Source organism: Lycorma delicatula, chromosome 4 (genome assembly GCF_047948215.1).
Source record: "Lycorma delicatula isolate Av1 chromosome 4, ASM4794821v1, whole genome shotgun sequence".
NCBI lineage: Eukaryota > Metazoa > Arthropoda > Insecta > Hemiptera > Fulgoridae > Lycorma > Lycorma delicatula.
Window position 1 is genome coordinate 74,261,072 of NC_134458.1, and position 12,464 is coordinate 74,273,535.

General features: G+C 28.1%; 1 protein-coding gene across 1 annotated transcript in view; it reads left to right on the forward strand.

Annotated features, from left to right (window-relative positions):
* The first annotated feature begins 1,756 nt into the window (after positions 1 to 1,756).
* The window catches only part of Cadps (calcium-dependent secretion activator 1), a 310,167-nt gene continuing 299,459 nt past the window's right edge, over positions 1,757 to 12,464 (forward strand). The window contains exon 1 of the mRNA XM_075363363.1: positions 1,757 to 1,909. The gene's annotated coding sequence lies outside the window, so the exon portion shown is untranslated. The remainder of the gene's footprint in view (positions 1,910 to 12,464) is intronic.

Below are 12,464 nucleotides of genomic sequence, written 5' to 3' on the forward strand. Positions count from 1 at the left end.
ACCACTCTGTGTACAAAGAAATCAGGCAGGCTATTCATAGTACAAAAAAAAAAAAATAAATAAATAAAAATATATGTACCGGAACATATATACATGTTTTTCAGATCTTTATTTGTCATTTTATAGATTAATTTTTATAATCTTTATTTTATTTGATTCTATAATCTTAATTTTTTTAGATCTTTATTTGTCTTTTTTGTATTAATTGCTATTATATAGAATTTTTATAAAAACCGCTTCAAGAATTCAGAGAATTGTCCTCCACGTCGAAATAAAGAAAAAAACTTTATGTCAACATTGTCCGGGAATGCTTAGTTTATCAGCTATCCGCCGTTTTGTATTTTTAACATAAAAACTTATTTCTTAGGAATGGCTATGGTTTTCTGTTACAATCTCTTCTTTTCTTTTTTTTTTGGTATTTATTATTTACCTTATCGAGCTGAAATTTCGTGTACCTCGAGGGTACTCGAGCTTCCTCGTATAAAAATAATGAACCTGATTTCTCAATCCATTTTAAAATAGCGGTTAAATAAACTTTTTAATTGTTAATATCTTTGCAACCGCTGATTTATTTAAATACTACGCTTACAAAACATGTTAAACGTTTTATGGCAAAGAAAATGACAGCTATTTTATTCGAATCCGTTTATAAATAAAAAAGTTATGTTAAAAATTCTTGAAGTGAGTCACTGTAGTTTAAAAAACAGATTTCATTTCCTCCCGAATAAAATTAAATAACTCGACACGATCTCAACTGGAATAATTTTACTTTATTCATTTAAATGAATGTAACTGATACATCAGTTGCCTGATCTCAAAATCAAGATAAATTGCTTATAGAAAACTTCTGAACCAGATGTTAGCTAATACCGTAAGATGTAATCTTCGAACATAAGCTTTATATTTATGCATTTATTTTTATAATTGATGTATTTTTTTGTTCTTATCTGTGTTTTAATTCTGTAGTAAGGTTGTTACTTTATAAAATGTATCTGAAGGTAAAAATAAAATATGGGCACAGCTTTATATAGGTTTCATTTTGTGAAGGTTTATATTTTAGGGATTCTGATAGTATTTTCATTAGGATCATCATTGCTAGTTAGAAATAGATATGATTTTATTTTAATAGAATTATGGTGATCAACAGAAAATATAAATATTTTCTTTGTTTAGTTCTTGTTTTACGTTGTAATTTTACCGACAATTTTTATGTAAGTGAACAATCCATATTGTTATATTGATTACCCTAAAAATTTCCCATAGTCTATTTAGCTTATTTACAAGTTTTTCAATGTTGTCATTATAGAGTTTACAGTCTAGTTGTGATCTTGCTGATAAGTTTATAGTTTAGCTAGATTTTTCACGTCATACATTTCTTGGGGTAGGTGAGGGTTTTCCGTATGTAAGCCTAAGTCTCTTTCTCAGGTGGTTTGTCCGTATATGGAAGCAGTTTTGCAGAATGTGTTTAAATTAATCAATGCAAAATCATTGATTAACTCAAATCATGTGGTCTTCTCACCTAGGGTAAAATGGTCTTATTTTCTGAGGAGTTGTGAGAAAAAAACGTTTGCACACACTACCTGAAGGGCTACAATGATTAAGGTTAAGACCAGGGATCTCTTTTTATGTAGTTTTTGTAAAAAATAGAATTACACGCTAGCCTCTGTTAATTGTGCGACAATTTAAGTGGATGTATAGAAGTTTAAATTAAACGCGCCATTTATCATAGTAACTATTTAGTTATATCTGTGTTGAGTCGGCTTCCGTGGCAGCGTCTTAGCCTTTTATCCGGAGGTTCCGTTTTCGAATCCTGGTCAGACATGGCATTTTCACTCGCTACAAAACTACCATTTCATCTCATTTTCTGAAGCAATACCTAACGTGGTCACGGAGGTTAAAAAAATATGTGGTGAGAGAATATTAATTCACTACTATCTAGGGGAGTATTAAAAAACTATATATTGTAGGTTATCCGTGTTGTATTAATACTCTATGGTGCGACTAGCAGCAGCGATTAAATATTTTTATCATAGTTAATAGCTAGTAATGTACTAATGTAGCTAGTCGTTTCAAGAGTGAAAAACTATTACTTTGCCGTGTGCATACCGCGCGTGTTGTTATTTTTTACTACGTGTTAACATCGAAGAGTCGGTAAGTTATCGAGCTTCATAGGTGATAAGACTGATAAGAAAAATTTTCTTTCTATTGGTCATCGCGGTTAATTTCTTAGGTTTATAACTTTCTGCTACTATCACATACGACTATAGAGGAGTTTCACGGGTTTATTTTTAGTGTTAGGCTTGTTTTTCTTGTGTTCTACATACAGTACTTACAACATATTTAATAACTGTCGGCTTTAAGGTTATGTTTATGTTTATAACATAGTATATATATATATATATATATACCGTAAACCAAATTGATTTTGTTTTCAATAAAATTAAGAGATGTTGCTTTACTTAGTTTTTGATAAAATTTTAATAAACTGCTAAGGTTATAATTATTAGTGAATATTTACTGCACACACACACACACACACACACACACACACACACACACACACACACACATATATATATATATATATATATATATATATATATATATGTATGTGCATTCTTTTGGTTATTCTTAATACAGATTGAGAGTGAATGCTTTTGATGTTGGAGCATGTAGGATTTAAGAGATAATTTATCCTACAGGAAGTATAACCATTCTTATGCATTGAAATACTATTCCACAATTTCACCTCACATTTACTACTGTTAAACTGAACATTATTTTTTTATATTTCGGAACCTTAAAAACTACTTGATATGATTTTTTAACTAAAAATATTTATGTAAGGTTTTACTATGGTGTATTTTGTATCAAATTTGTTCTGCGAGAATGATTTTTATAACTTTTGTATCAGCTGTTTTTATTTCATTTTTATGTTCTGTGTCGGTAATATATATTTAAATTATTGCTTAAGAATTTTAATAGACCGGAAATAAATTTATTTTTCATGTGTTATATTAGTTGTATTTTATATATCAGTTATATTAAAGGGAAAGTGATTTGTTGCCTGTTATATTTGACTGACAATGAAAAGTTGCCGACTCACAATCTGCTCTTTCTACTAAATGAATAGATTCATTTTGAAATGAGAATATCCAATTAAAATTTAGACCCTTTCTCCATTATGTAAATGTATAGAGCCCCAAGGGTGTATTCTCCTCAGTCACTTGCGCTTAATGTTTATTAACTGTTTGTTTTAAATCTCAGACCATTCATTGTTTTGCCTTCAGATAATAACATTGTGTGTGTGTTTGTGTCTCTGCACGCAGGCATGTGTGTATTTGTATATGTAACATACATGGCCTGATGATACGTGTGTGTAACAAGCTACAGATACACTCATTCCATAAACCAGAAATGCAGCTGTCAATAGGGCTCTGAATCAAGAAAACTGCACAAAAAAATAATAAACTATCTGCAACCAAAGACAATTTCTTTTGTAAGATTGTTAAGAAATTTTGTAAAATTGTAAGAAATGCCATGTGAGCAGTTGAAGTAAATTATTCTGGAATGGATTGTTCTAAAATTAGTAAATTTTACAAGATTTAATAAGCATTCTAACTTTAAATATGAATAAAACATTTGAAATTTACATAGGAAATTTATTGTTTTTTAATAATGCAGATGTGTTTTCACTAATGGTTAGCGTAATTTTTTTGTTGCTGTAGTTAACAAATTTTGGGTGCCTTGTTAAATGATAAATACAAATTGATTTTGTTTTCAATAAAATTAAGAGATGTTGCTTTACTTAGTTTTTGATAAATATTTTAATAAACTGCTAAGGTTATAATTATTACTGAATATTTATTTTACCTCTGTATGTTCCCCATGAAATATATTTCTGGAACCCTTGAATCGGTTAGATTGAATTTTCAGGATGCAACTGTGGCTGTTAGATCAATGTTTGATGCTTGTAAATATGAATCATGTTGAAAAATTAATAAAGACTCCGGTTATTAATTTTATTTGTATTAACCTGAGAATAATGAACTGTTATTTAAGTGGGCCATTAAATAATGCCCATTAAATGCCATTAAATAATGCCCACATAAATACAGAAGATCAGAAAAATTAGTCATAGCTTAACTTTGCCTAAAACTGGCCACAAAGTTAGTTTATTTGAAGTGAGTTTTAAAATTATCTATAATAAGCAACAATTAGATATTTAGAAAATTTAATATAATAACAATGTTGCTGAAACTTCATATTAAATTTAATATTTAGAATTTTAAATTTATTAAAAATTTGTAGAAAAATTTTCTGCCATTAATATATTAAATTGATATAATCTACCTTAAATTTTGTTTAAGGTAGGAGATTCTTTTTTATTATTTTAAGGTTCATGCTATCTCTCTCTTTCTTCAAATAAAACCTTATTTAAGGGCATCTATTAAATTGTAGGCAGTCTTGAGTGTGAAGTTAATTTGTACTCTAGAAATTTTGAAAATAAATTTCAGTCCCTAAACCTCTTTGTGAATCTTAATACTAAAAGCTGATATGAGCTTTTTACAGTTACAAGTTTTTGTTGAAGCTTGAGACTTGATATTTAGTTAACATTTTTTATGAAAGCTTTTTTGCATTTTGTTCTCTTTCTAAATTATCTTTTAAACTTAAGAAAAGAAGTTGTTCTGCTTTTGAGCTGCATTCTAAAGTTTTACAATAAATATGAACCATTATACCTTAATTTTTATCTAATGTTATTTTTATGGGAACATCAAGGGTTACCCTATGCCATATTACATTAAAAAGGTGTGATACAAGTCATGCAAATTAAACTTACAAAACCCACCTGGTTGGTCTAGTGGTGAACGCGTCTTCGCAAATCAGCTGATTTCAGAGTTGAGAGTTCTAAGGTTCAAGTCCTAGTGAAGGCAAGTTACTTTTATACGGATTTGAATATTAGATCATGGATACCAGTGTTCTTTGGTGGTTTTTTCTTTTTCCTGTTTAGCCTCAGGGAATTATCTTTCAGGTATTGTTAGGATGAATGAGGATGTTATGTATAAGTGTAAATGAAGTGTAGTCTTGTACAGCATCAGTTCGACCGTTCCTGAGATGTGTGGTTAATTGAAACCCAACCACCAAAGAACACCGGTATCCACGATGTAGTATTCAAATCTGTATAAAAGTAACTGCATGTACTAGGACTTGAATGCTGAAACTCTCGACCTCCAAATCAGCTGATTTGGAAAGACATGCTCACCACTAGACCATCCCGGTGGGTTGTTCTTTGGTGGTTGGGTTTCAATTAACCACACATCTCAGAAGTGGTTGACCTGTGCAAGACTACACTTCATTTACACTCATACATATCATCCTCTGAAGTAATCTTGATGATGGTTCCAGAAGCTAAACAGAAAAAGAAAAAACAAATTAAATTTACAAAGAATTGTATGTTAATGACACTATTGCTTTATTTTCTTCTCACTATTTTAATTTATCATTTCCTTTTACATCTTTACAATAAGCTAATTGCCAAAAAGCGAATTGGGGGCAATTCTTTGCCCCCATCTTTAGGGTGTTAGATACGTATCCTGCTTCTATGTTTTGTATCTTAACACTTTCACTAGGGTTCGACTAACCTACAGAGATACTGGGTTGACTCTTAGACCTTTTCATGCAAAATGCATTTCTGTTAAGCAGTTTAAGATCTCTAATCTGTAATGTTGTTAAATGTAAAAAAAAAATTAGTTTCAAGTCAGTGATGGAGTTATGTGAGGAGACTAAAAGGATAAAGATATCTTCAATTATACTCTGAGATTCTACTGCTCTTTCTGTACTGTTGGTTCAACTTGTTAATGGTTCTTCTCTCATTAATATGATCAGTCAAATAAAGTTTTCTTTTTAAGTAAAAAAAAATATTCCTTAAAATGCTTCCCTTATGGAATTTTCAGGATCCAGGTAGCTTTACTACCCTCCTAGTTTCTTTAATAACCCTTCACTGGGTAGTACAACTTTTTACATTTAGCTTGCCTTGTCATATACCTGTGACACCTTTTGTTAACAATTTGACATGAGGTTCTGCTTATATAAAATAAACCATATTACCAATATTTATACTGAGAAAGGTGATTAAAATAACCAACTGATTCTTTCACTGTAATTTTTATGCAGATAATAAACACAATTCAGTTGAATAGCATTTACTAAAATCTTGTGCATAATTTTGCCAGGAAATGTTATTGAAGTTGTTATAAACATTTTAGTTGAATTTTTATAAAAATAAATTTAAAAGTGACATGCTTTCTTAATGTATGGGTATATCTTTTCAGAAGATTCTTTCACCATTATGATGCAGTCCTTCCTTAATGGTGTTGCAGATGGTGCTCATCATAAAGTGGTTAGGAAACCTGTTTATATTGTAAAACTATATTTGATCTGCTCATTGTTTGTTCTTTTAATATGTTGTTTTTGTCTGGTTTAATATGTTTGTAAATTTCATATTGATCGATTGTGTTTTTGCTTATTCTGTTTAATAGCATTGTACGCAAGATGAGTTTCTGTGAGGCTATTTGGAAAGTTTGATTATGGTGTTTTGTTAGTGCATTTATGTCTATTCTTATGTGAGGTAAAAGTGCATCTGATTTGCCCAATTTAGTGTTTGGTATCATCACAGTATTTTAATTTATGTACTCCTGGATCTGTGTGTAGCAGTGTGTGTTTTGTTAGTATGTCATATGATCTTGGGTATTTTATTTGAGAAAGCAACACTCTAATATTAGTTACAGAAAATGTTGACAAGTTTTTATGAATGTTTATCAATGTGTGTTGGTGTTACAAACAAGTGGAGTACCTTGTTATTGAACACTTATGAAAAACTTCATTTGTTAGAAAACAGAAAATCTAGTGAAGTTGCTAGCTGTGTTTTTGATTTATATAACATGTTTATTAGTGTGGGTGAGTAATTATCAACATATCCAAGGTGTTTTATTGTGTTAAGCTTTTCAGTATAATTGTCAGCTGATTTTTGGTATGTAGTAGGCAGTGTATAACTTACATGAATAAGTTGCATGTCTGGGCTATGTAGGGGTGATTAGATTTGTTCTGGATAAGTGTGTCAGTTATAGAGGGTTCTGCATGTATTTCAAAAAGGTGTATGTTGTCTAAATTTGGATATGATGAGGTCAAGGAAGTTAAGTCTTTGTTGTATTGATACTCTGCATTAAACTATAAGACCGACTTTTTCATTTAAATGTCTAATTAATTTGTTAACCGTAGCTTCTCTTTTTCATTTTATTTGTGTCTAAAACACCATAGTTTTAAGCTTCCAGTTTTCTTTAATAAATTATAAAAGATGAACTGAACTGTTATTGAATTTATCATGTCATTTTATTTGTTTTTGTCTTCCGTAGAATACTTCTCGTGAAATTCATTTCTGCAGAAATGTGTTTACTCTCAATCTTTTTTTCATCAGTTTGTGTTTATGCTGCATAGTCTTGAAAAATATTCCACATTGTTAAAAAAATATTAAAAGCAATTTTTTACATTTTGGTTATCATACTATGAAATAGAAATGGTTACATGTTACCTAGTGTCATAGTAAGAAAAAAATTCAGCCTTTGTTTGCCAAGCTTGAATAAAATTGTTAGGTGTGTTGAAGCCTATGATGGCTGGAAAATCTTATTATTTAAATATCATTATTCAGCTCTCCCTAAAAATCTTTCTTTAGTTATTTAAACATTAATTTAAAATTAAAAAGTTCCTAAGCGGCTTATAAATTATGTAAATTATTTTCTGTTTAATATCAAACTGTAGAGAAAATTAAAAAAAAAGATGAAGACTTGTTGCGTACTTTAATTAAAATGCAGTGATTGTTTTATTGCTTAACAATGGAATTGTGCAGTAAGTTTTTGATCTTTATTGTTTTTAAAAATCATTCTTCAGTATTCTTCTCTGTGATTTTATTTCAATAATTGTTTAGTATAGCTCATTCTTTATATTTTTTACTGGCTTAATGTATCAGATTTCTACAAGGGATTGGAAAATGGTAAAATAGTAAGTTTTAAATTACAGTTTATTGCCCCTATTTATTGATCGATTAGTCTGATATTCCGGAAGTTTCTAGATATTTAAAGCAATTATTTTGATTTGAGGAACCCCTCCTCCCTTGTTCTTCATGTAATGAGTTTACCTTAAATTTTTACATCCATGGATCACCAGGCCGGAATGTGTTGCTAATTAGAATCCCTCTACAGAACTGTGGCCTTGGCAGTACTGAGGAACCATTACATTAAAATATGTTCATTACATTAGCATTAAAATAATATAACTGGTTTGGTTTGGCCTGAAACTGTTAAATCTCCTACATGGCAAGGCAGGAGTAATAAAAATGACTTAAGTTTTTTATTTGCCACTAGGTTAGGATTACAGGTAAATGTTATTTAACATTTAACACTTTCAATTCCTCATTGTTTAACATGTAAATGGGTTGGTAAACCAATGATTTTTTTTTAATGTTCAATAATTTAAATTTCTTAAATATAATCACCTGACTTAATGACATCAAATGAAATGTGATTTCTTTTATTCTCTTATAAGTTATTAAGTTTTTCACAACTTATCAGTTTTCTTGTAATATCTGAACACAATTCCTATTTTTTTGGTAAAAAATGCTTGGTTTTATAAATTTGTAATCTGTAGTCAGTTTTTAGGTTTTAACTGATTATAACTTTTCAGAAATAGAGAATAAAACACCTTCTATAACAGAAACATACATAAGTAAACAAAAACAAACATAAACAAATAAAAGTAAGTGACACTGAAATAGAAATGAAATTTCATAGAATACCTATGAATACTTCATAGAATGGTATTATAACTTTACTGCATTTCGACAAATAGAATTTTTCTTATTGTTATTGTTCTATAAATTTAAACATTGTGGAGGAAATACTAACAAACATATCTTTCATTGAATTCAAACAAACCCTGCTTGAATAAAGCCTGGCAGTTTTTTTATAATAATTTTAAATATGATACCCAGGCTATGCATGGGCATGGTATACCAGATTATTTCTATTCACACGAAAGTAGAATAGGCATAGGAATGAAAGTGTTGAGTTCTACTCTTTTTAAGTTAATTCATATATTAAATTTAAAACCTTTAACTCTTCAAACATAACTCTTACCTCTGTTTTTTCAAGTTAAAAGATGTAGTTATTTATGTATCAGTGCATATTCATGGCTTGGTTTTTTATGAATTCATTCATTTCATAAATGATTTTAAAATTCTTTGATTATTATATTGAAGTAAGCTTCAGTTACTGTCATTTTATTGTCAATTCATATGATTTAATTTCCAGAATGCTGTTTTCTTAGATATTCCAGTTACTGTGAAAATATTACATTGTAATAATACAGTTTATCTATGTACTTGTTTTATCCTTTGAATCTATCTGTTTGCTCTGTATAGAACCTTTTGCAAAAATTTAAGTTTCTATACTCCTGGGGAATTATGTTTCCCCATGGTCGATATGTTCTGTGTTTGGTTATTTGTTATGTTTTATTCTTTATTCCTTTTTTCAAATTCTTTCTGAATCATATATATATATATATATATTATTTTATTGAAATTAATCGTTTTAAGATTCATATTATTTCTCTGTTTTGTTAAATTATATTTAATTCTATTAAAATAAGTCACCTAGTACAGAATATTGAGATAAGACATATCTTACCTTAGTTTTACCACATAAGTACTTTGTGATATTGACACAAATTTAGAAATATTGTAATTTAACAAAAATTAATTATACTAGGAAAATATTACATATATAAATACAAACGAAATCTCAGTTTGATAAACCAACAGATAGTATTTGAGGGAAACATTATTTAAAAAACTGCTACAGATAGCAGCACTCATATAATAAATTAATACATAGTTTTCATTATAATTTTACAACACTGTAACAAACATTACACCATTTGGCATGGTTTATTTTAGTAAAATAGTGTATTGTTAATTAAAAAATTTTTAATATCTTTATTTAATGTGCAATTTAATAAAGTGAATTTACTCATGCTGAGGATGTGGGATTTGTAAAAGTACTATCATGATAAAATTAAGGTAAGATATGTGTTATCTCAAAATTCTGTACTAGGTGGTTTATGTTAATAGAATTTAAATATGTATATATATATATATACATATATATAAATCATAAATGTAGCATATTATCATGTGTTTTGTTAGTCTAACGAGTTGTAAGTAATTCATAAAAATCACGTATGAATGTATGCTTTACCTAAACTTATCAATTTTTATAATATACTTTTGAATCCATGGGTTCATGATTAATTATTCTATTACATCAGGTTATTTGTGTAACAACAATGACAGATTATTATATTACCATTGTTATGTATAAAATCTGATATTTGCTGTGTTGACTGAATTAAAAGGTGGTTACAGTTAAGCTAGCTATTGAAGTGTGTATGCCAAATTAAATAGTTCATTCTGTTGAAAATGAAAATAAATTTTATTGTAAAAAATGAATCATTTTTATTTTTTAAATTAGTCATTTAAAAATATTAAGTTTATGTAATGATAAATTAAAATTTACTGTAGAAGTTTATAACAACTGATGAATAAATTTTTTGAATGTAAAAATAAATCTTAATGAAAAAAATGACTTACTAGAAATTTTAGAAAACCAACATATTATAGCACTACTGTCCACAATAGAATAAAACCACACAAAATAAATACATATTATGTATGATACAATAAGCATGCAAATATGCACACAATATCAAAACAGAATCGGGCAAAGAATTAAAATAAATTTTTTGCAAACCAAAATGTATATAATGATGATGTTTTTATAAAGGATATAAAAACAAAATATTTAAAAAGAAAAAAAACAAATACTGTATTATTTTCATTTGAAAAAAGTATAAATGTGGAGATATATTACCTCAAACTTTATTAACAAATGTACAAGTACACTTATATTACTATTTTACTAGTTTACAATAATGTTGAAACTAATAAGTCCTTTTAGAAGATTTTGAGAACATTTAAGAGAATATAAATAGAAAAGGAAGAATTTTTCAATTCAAATTTTGTGCAAAAAAATTTTTTTGGATGAAAATTAATGAACTAAAAATTTTGCTCCATATTTATTTATGGATGGACATAAAATTACAGGTATTACTTATGTTTAATATGTGAAATTTAGTTTTTGAGAATATAAGGAACGCATTTTTAAAGGTTAATTTTAGGTGATGATAGTAGCAATAAATCAATTTAAATAATTAAATATCAAATTACTCACTTTCAAAGTAATGAAATTCTTTCCTTCAAAGGAACAATTTTGTGAGCTAATTTGAAATTAATTAAGATGGGTACCATTAACAACAGTGTCACCAGTAACTCTATTGAAGAAAATGCTGGTAATTAATTCTAAAAGACCCTTTGGAAGAAAGAATTCCATTATTTTAAAAGCTAGTCATTCAGTACAGAGCAATTTTAAAGTGTTTCATCAGCCTTTCACTAAAAGAAATAATTTATCAGTTAATTTATGTGATATACTCCTTTCAGTATTTTCTACCTCCCAACGTTTTATTTAGAATCTATGCTATATAGGCAATAAAATTTGTGTAGAAACTAGTCCATATAGTTAAGTATTCATATATTGATTTATTTTTTAGTTGAGTGTGTGCAGTAAATTATTGTACAAATATATATTTCTGATATTTTACTATGTCATGTGTAACGAGAACTTGGTGCTGAGAAATTGACTAATTAATTAAATGTATGTATGTAATTAAATATAATTTTTTTAAGTGTTTTATGTTTTATTTTAATGTAATAAATTATTAAATGGTAATAAAGTATTGTTTCTTCATTTTTTAATAACATTAAAAAAATCAGCTGTTCAGGATGGCAAAGTAATATTTTTAAAAGGATAAGACTTGAGAAAGAGTTTTATTTTCTAAAAATGTATTTCATTTTACTAAAAATCCACATTTAGTTAATTTGATGAAGGAGGGATGTGTAGAAGATAAAAACTGTAAATAACACAGATTGGAATGAATATAACATGTAATTGTGGATGTAGGATGTAGTAAATATGTTAAAATATTACACAGAACAAAAAGCAGTGGTGGAGAATAGTGTCAAACCATTGGTATGACTCAGCTGATGACTCAAAATAATTGTAACTGATAATAGAGGTATTACATTATTTATAATTACATCTCATTTGATAACTCAAGTAGAACTTGAGTTAATATCCTCTGCTTGATTCAGATCATTTTTGTCGCAGCACTAGAAATTCTATCCCACTTCTCTTTTTGTCCAACAGCATAATATAAACAGTTTTATTTAAGAGAGATCTCAGTTATAGTTACATCATATGGAAGTTACTATGAATTTTTTTAAAAGTTGTTTTACCAAT